The following is a 7,124-nucleotide window of genomic DNA, read 5'->3' on the forward strand; positions in this document are numbered from 1 at the left end:
CTAAACAAGTGTTATGTTCATATTATTTGTGCATTGCAAGATTATTAGCTCATCGCTATGCAGAATGCAAAAAAGCTGTGAGTCTTTGTTTCCCTCCTTCCAAAACAAAAGCACACGCTGGCCAGACCAAAGTGGTTTCAACTGGTGACAGTGGAAACACGACCAGGCTTTAAACATTGGAAATCATCAGCGTCCCCTTCATTACTGCACTGGAAGAAAGAAATTTGTGTTATTGTTTGCACATGGAAAATAACCATAATGTGCCAGACACTTAAGAACGTTTATACCAGAGGCCGTGGGCACAGAAACGATTCGGTTTGTTTAGTAAAGTAAAGTCACACAAAGATGATTGAGAGGAAGATCAAGTACTCCAGTAAAGAGTCTTGTGCTATCTGGTTAAATCTTATCTTAGTGACGTGTGTTGTGGGTTTAAAACTATGTGTTTAATTCTGCAAGATGAGCAGCCAAACGTATCTGAACCCTTTTAACACGTTTGGACAGTCGGGCACCTTTCTGCATTTATACCTTTCTGCAGAGTTTAGAAAAACATATTTTCTCTCATTTTGTATATTTTCACATTGTAAAAGCTGGATATTAAACATGATTCCCAATAGCTGCACACAGCAGTGAGGCTCCTGCAAAAAATCTGTATTTTCCTAAAGTAGAATTTTCTTTGCTAACAGCTTTAAATCGTCACTTATTACGAGTGAAGAGCCGGAGAGGAGAACTCAGGTTGGCGTTTAGAGCCTGGGAGGCATTCGGCAGCAGTAAGAGCACAGGAGCAGTGAGCAGAACTAATTTCATCAAATATTAAACCTGGTTAGGACATTCAGCTGAGCGGCACAGGGGTCCAGTGGGATTTCCCAGTCTGGCTGCATAACCAGGGCTCGAGGATCATGGGACATTTTGTACAGGAAGAGGACCCGGTCGGTCGCCATTTTGAAAAGTAATTGATACCATATCAATAAAAGCTCGATAGTTGATTCCACCTGCAACATGCTAGTGTTTGTTTTGTGTCTATTTTTAAAGCGCACGTGTCTTATTCTGTATTTCAATTAACATCAGAACAAATCAACAACCGAACCTATAAGGGAAATCAAAATTCAATGTCTACCGGACACAGTGGATAGTTTAGAGGAGAGTTTTTTTTATCAAGAGTAAGAAACGTGTGAAGAAAGAAAAGAAGAAATGTGTGAATAAGTTGATAAATGAAATAAACCTACAATCTGTGTATTTATCTTTGCTCTCACTGTGTTCAGTCAATATTGTCTGAACACACTGAGCTGTGCGACAGTTTGGGTAAAAGGAGTTCATCATCTCCCTCTGTTTTAAAAGTTACAAATATTCTGTAATAACTTGAGTCCTCAAGTGCTTGATGCCATTATTTTCAATAAATCTAAATATTAAGAAAGGAAATGACGTACAGGCTCATTTCAGGTTATATAAAGACGTGAATGTTTTGCAGGAGAGTGAACCAAGTGAATCATGTACAGGGACATGAAATATGACATATGAAGTTTATTAGGTTAATCTATGGAATGAGAAAGAATTGAAAAATCAGATTGTTTAAAAAAGAAACAAACTGCATTAAATGAATTATTCGAATGTATTATTTCAGGCCTTCAGGAGTTTGTTGATATTTATCCCATCTTGTAATCTCTTAACTCTCTAAGTCAAACTTCCTGCAGAAGCCGAGACCCTGAAACACACTGGTGGAGCTTTCAGTCTGAGTTTCGCTTCATGCTGAGAGCGCTTCATGAGTTTCATTATGCATTAAATGCCTAAAATACACGGATATGATCATCTCAAGCATTTTAAAAACAAAAAGAAGAAGAAGATTGTCTTAATTGTTGCCCAAGAAAAGGACAAAGTTATCTAAAGAGCACATGTGAATCATTTTGAAATCCACCTGACTCCTGAGTGCAGTCTATTTCCATCTGCTCTCTTTTCTCGTTGCAAAGCGAGTGCATGAATTTTATTTGGGAAAGTGGCGGCTCCGTGCTTCAGCTGGACATTTTAGATTCATGCTACGAGCAGTGCTGGGAAGACGTGAGCTGTAATGGAGGAACTGAAGGAGAACGAATGTTTTTTGGGGGGTAAAGTGAAGTGCTCTACCCACGGGCAGCCTATGAGTTGGCACCGGCCCATCGCCCTCCATCGCCTCCACTCAGCTCCTCCATCTGAGGCGTACTTAGCACCATTCATAATGCATGCTCACCACTCCCCCCCACGCTCAGGCCTGTCATGGCTGGTTCCCTCTGACAACTCAGCCCAACTCCACTTCTGCCCCTAAGAGGATGTGGACGGCTGCATAATTTAGAAGCCGCCCGCTGTTTTCTGGGCTCGTCTCTGATCAAAAATGTAACAGGCGGAGTTTCTGGGGGAGTTTTATCTAAAGGGGGCAATGGAAGATGTTCCAGTGGAGACAATGGAGGCAGGCGGGGGCCAAAACTTCTCCAACTTTTTCCTCCAGCAACTTCCATGACGTCAGTGACGTGTCGGGGCGAACTGTCCTCGTACATACAAGACATGAACCTTGATGAGCAACACACACGCTGCGTGTTTCTCCTCTCCGTCATTTTCTATGTTTAAAAATTGTTTCTAAAGTTGAGTTATGACTTCAGCAGACCAAGCGATATTCCTAAGACGTCTTTGGGAGTCTAATGTGAAGTGATGTGGCTGAACAAGTGTGTGTGTGTGCGTGTGTGTGTGTGTGTGTGTGTGCGTGCGTGGATGGAAGTACATGCACCATATTTAATAAATCAGAGTATTGTTTCAGGGGAGTTGATAAAGGGGAACAAAAGGCCCATTGAAGGTAACTGGTGCAGCCGGTGTGGCCAGCTGCAGTCGGGCAGGTCAAGGTGACGGAGGTCACGGGGAGAAGAAAGACATTGGAGAGACGGGATGAACACCTGCTGAGAAGATCTGACTCGGCTGAATGAAAGAAACGACACGGGTCACAGTGTGCGTGCTGACGGGTCCGTGGTTGGATCCCTGAAGGTGCCAGAGACTTGATGGGGATCACAGAGTGAAACTATCTCAGGGTTTTCTGACGACTCCTGTGCAATGTCTTGAATAATAAAGCACAACATACAAAAAACATTTATTTTTAATGAAGGAAAACTCATCACCTCGGCCAAGGAGATTATGTTTTCAACTCTGACGTTTGTTTGATTGTAAGCAAAATAACGCAAAATCCTAAAAGATGGATTATCTTGAAACTTGGTACAGGGGTAAAGTCTGGGTCGAGGAATGAGTCCATTAAATGTTGGTGTGGATGTGGATCAGGGGACAGATCCAGGACTGAGGACTGAACAAAAACAGAGAGGAGGTGATGGAGCGATATTCAACAAGTATCACTCGTCTGATGTCAACATGAAGAAGACATAAAAAAATATGCTTAATAAAGTGGTCTCAGCCCATCAGAACAAAATAACACTTTAGTCAAATCACTTGCTTCAAAATACTAACCATGCCGAAAAATTGAGATAAACTGTAAAAGCTAAATACGACATATTTAAATTATAAATTCCACTAAATACTGGATATTCATTTAATCAGATAAACTCCACAATGCATTTGACTAAATTAAGTTGTGTATGATAATAACTCTGATCTTTTATGGAATATTCATTTTTCATTGGAGACGTTTGTTGTTTTCCATCTTTCACAGAGTTGAACTGTCGATGTGGAAGAGCACACGGTGGAGAGAGAGGAACAGTTCTGCATCGCGCTCGGCCGGTTTCCTGCAGCAACAGAAAAAAGATTTAGTGTTCGGCTGAAGTCGCTCTTAACTGATCTGATCTCTGCACACCAGTGAATGCGGAGGCTCTGGTTGAGCGTGCCACCGTCTACGTCCTGTAGCATGTGAGCTGTGTTTAATTTTTTCACGGTGAACGCTTTTGCATAATCAAACCAATCACGGCAGCGGATAACGTGGCGTAAAAGATCCCTCTGAGCAGGAATCACTTTCTTTTGAGTGGTGGTGTATCTTAATTTACTGTTAAGATGAAAAATCTGAGTTCTTCAATTGTCATAAACTCAAATATATGTCAGTGTGACCATGATGACTGAAGTCTGCAACGCCAGCAGCCATATTCTTGTTGGTCAGTGTCACACGTAATTTATTATATGAAAAAATGTCATTAAAACCACAAGATTCTCACGTTTTCTGGACTCCTCGTCAGTTGCCTCTTGCATTTACCGCTCGGTTGGATCAGACCTCATTAATCTGAACGATAGTAGAAGACAAAAGCAACAAAACTATGAATCCAGAGTCAGACTTTCACTTTATTGTCAATGCATTTCTTAATATTAGGACAGGAATATTGTAATGTCATGAAACGGTGATCAGAAACCTGAATAAGGTGTTTTGTTGGCTTTTCATTTGAAAACTCCTGCCACCGTTTCCATTCTGGGGAGCAAATAATAGAAGCTAAATTCAGGTTGATGATGTGTTAGGTGATGTGGCTGGAAAGCAAAGTGGAGTAAGAGCCTGACAGAGAACTTTCCACGTCTGCTTTTATCTCCTCTCCACACAGGAGAGTTTATCCCACCACTGTGTGAGCTGAGCAGGGTCCTGACGCAGGCAAAGAAAATGATAACTGGAGTGAAAACAAAAAGGGAAAGAAATAAGAACAGCCAACCCACACATAAAACAAATAGCAAGTGAGTCTGTGATGTTTGAGGTGTAAGATCTCAATGCTGCAGGATTATATGTCACAGATATATAACAGCATATCAGCTTGATACTGGTTTGACTACATGTTTTACTTCGACCAATTTTCTTCAAAAGTCTGAGAGGTTTAAAAAACTTCCTCCAAACCTGCAGAGGATTTCGTCTTTTAACGCTTTAAACAGGAAACTGACAGTTAAAGGGTTTTTCACACCAACCGTGTGATATCACTTCAAGGCTGGTGCAAGTTTCAGCCCCAGAAACCAAAACAATACCAGTATCCTGGACCACGAACCCACTGCTGCTGTGTGCCAGCAGCCGCAGCAGCTTCTTATACTTCTCCATAATAGGTCATATCAGCTGCACGGCTTGTAATTACTGTTTACGGCCGCTCCGCCTCCATTTATGGAGAACTGTCTTGATGTGGCGGGGAAGCAGTGAGTCTGTAATCTCGGGGATTTGCAGGCTGCTCACAAAATTACTCTCATGGATGAGAAGATGATTTAATTCCCGATTCCCAGTAAGGTCAGGATTTCACACACCAGTGAGTGGCCTTGGCTTTAAATGGGAGCTTGATGGTGAGCGGAGCGGTCAGAGGGAGAGGTGACTTGGAATGGAGACAGTCGCTCCCTCTGTTGAAATGTGCTGATCACAGGTGTTTGTGTAACAGGGATTCAGAGCTTCAGTGACCTGAGGTGCAGTTTGAAGTTCATAATGAAAATTACACTTGGAACCGCTTGTGGAACTTAATAATATCAACAATCCAGTTTGAGCACAGGTCTGTTATTATGGTGGTTATCCACCAGCAATCGGTAGAAGCTGTCTCAGAATACCGGGATAGTTACTGTCAGAGATGATGTTATTGAACAGTGAACTACTGATGCAGCAGGTGAATCTTTTACAGACAGAAACTCACATCCACTGATCTGATCCAGATGTAACAGGCCCAGGAACAGTATCAGCAGCCGAGGCTAATGTCCGATCCCCTCAGGTGAAAGAAAATCAGGATAGAAAGTCCTGGATCCTCCCGTTTATCTAGATCCACTCCCAAATGTAACGGGTTCTTCCTCGGGTCAAGCCCCACCCCTCCACAAGATTCCATGGAAATCGGTTTGGTCGATTTCGACTTCCTGACTGAGGTAAAATGTAACACTGTCAGATTTGGGTGGATTTCAGCAGCAGTGAAGACAAAAAGCTCTCGGCTCATCTTCCAGGTGACGTCTGGGTTCTGGGCTGAAGTCCTTCCCCGAGGGGCTGCTCTGCTTTACAGTGCATCTGCAAAATCATCCACTTTACCAAATCAAACACGACTTAGGAGCATTTACTTTGTCTGACTGATAGTTGGAGGTCAATCTACGAAAATTGGTGTAAGGTGCAAATCAAGGATATTTATAAAGTTCTTTAAAATTGCGAGAACGGAAATTTTTCAACATATTTGATGATTTCTCAGCAAATAGTTAATTGATCCTGGTGAGAAAAACAGAGATGTTCAGTGAGTGTGGGCAATATGGTGCAGATCCAAATAAAAATGTGAATCTAGTGATTTTAAATGTGCTTTCCGTGTCTTATGGTCGTGTTCGGTTGATATCGTGCTGGAGATGGACCGTGGAGGGACTTGCTTTTCTTTTATCTTCTCATTTAAGGCCATTAAGGACTGGAGCAACCTCCCTGTCACGTGGAGAACATGTAGACTTTAATATTCTTTGCCGTGACGCCAAAACAATGGATTATAAGAAACTAGACCTGTCAGCAACAGTTAACAAAGACACAATATTACCGTGTTATGTTCTGCGTCTGGCTGAGGGGATGTCAGGGAGGAAGAGGGGGGATGTTCATGTTGTGGAGTCGGTGAAGAGGGAAAATGGCTGCCAAGAGACACCGTGACCCACATGTTACACACTCACAACAACAGGAAATATGCAGTAAACACACTGAGCTCTCGAACGTGCCGTGAGGAGTGAGTTTCACCTTCGGTGGTGAAACGTGGCCGCGTCGGGATCAGAGACGGGATCGAACATCAAACTCTCAGAAATGGCATCGGGTCTCGTGTCATGTTCAGCCTCGTATGCAAACTGCTGTTATTCCCCTGTGGGACTGAGATGGGGCAGAGGAGTGCACGGAAGAAACACTCCCCCTCCTTTTCTCTCTCTTCTCCTCGTCTTCTCTCCTTCCCTATCTCCTCCTCCTGCTCCTCCTGCTCCTCCTCCAGTGCGAGGCCGGATAACATACCGCCTGCCTCTTGTTTGGATAAGTTAATGCTGAGATGTCAGCCTTGATTCTGATGTATACCACCTGCCTTGGCCTCCGGTTGACCTCGTACTCCAGCTCCCACTGCAGAGACATTCCAGTGCTTTTCTGGGACTTTGTTTACACTGCAGCAGATTGCCCTGCTCTCCCAGTCTGTTTCATCACAGCAGACGGTGCTGGGGCCTCTAGCACAGAGTCATCC

General features: G+C 43.2%; 1 long non-coding RNA gene across 1 annotated transcript; it reads right to left on the reverse strand.

Annotated features, from left to right (window-relative positions):
- Positions 1-3,319: 3,319 nt before the first annotated feature.
- On the reverse strand, positions 3,320-6,951 carry LOC128441225 (uncharacterized). The gene is made up of 3 exons (XR_008338746.1): positions 6,644-6,951; positions 6,453-6,540; positions 3,320-3,746 (listed from the first exon to the last, which is right to left on the reverse strand). It is a non-coding gene; the product is annotated as an uncharacterized LOC128441225 (long non-coding RNA).
- Between the last annotated feature and the right edge of the window lie 173 nt (positions 6,952-7,124).

This window comes from Pleuronectes platessa, chromosome 1, assembly GCF_947347685.1.
Source record: "Pleuronectes platessa chromosome 1, fPlePla1.1, whole genome shotgun sequence".
Taxonomy (NCBI): Eukaryota; Metazoa; Chordata; class Actinopteri; order Pleuronectiformes; family Pleuronectidae; genus Pleuronectes; species Pleuronectes platessa.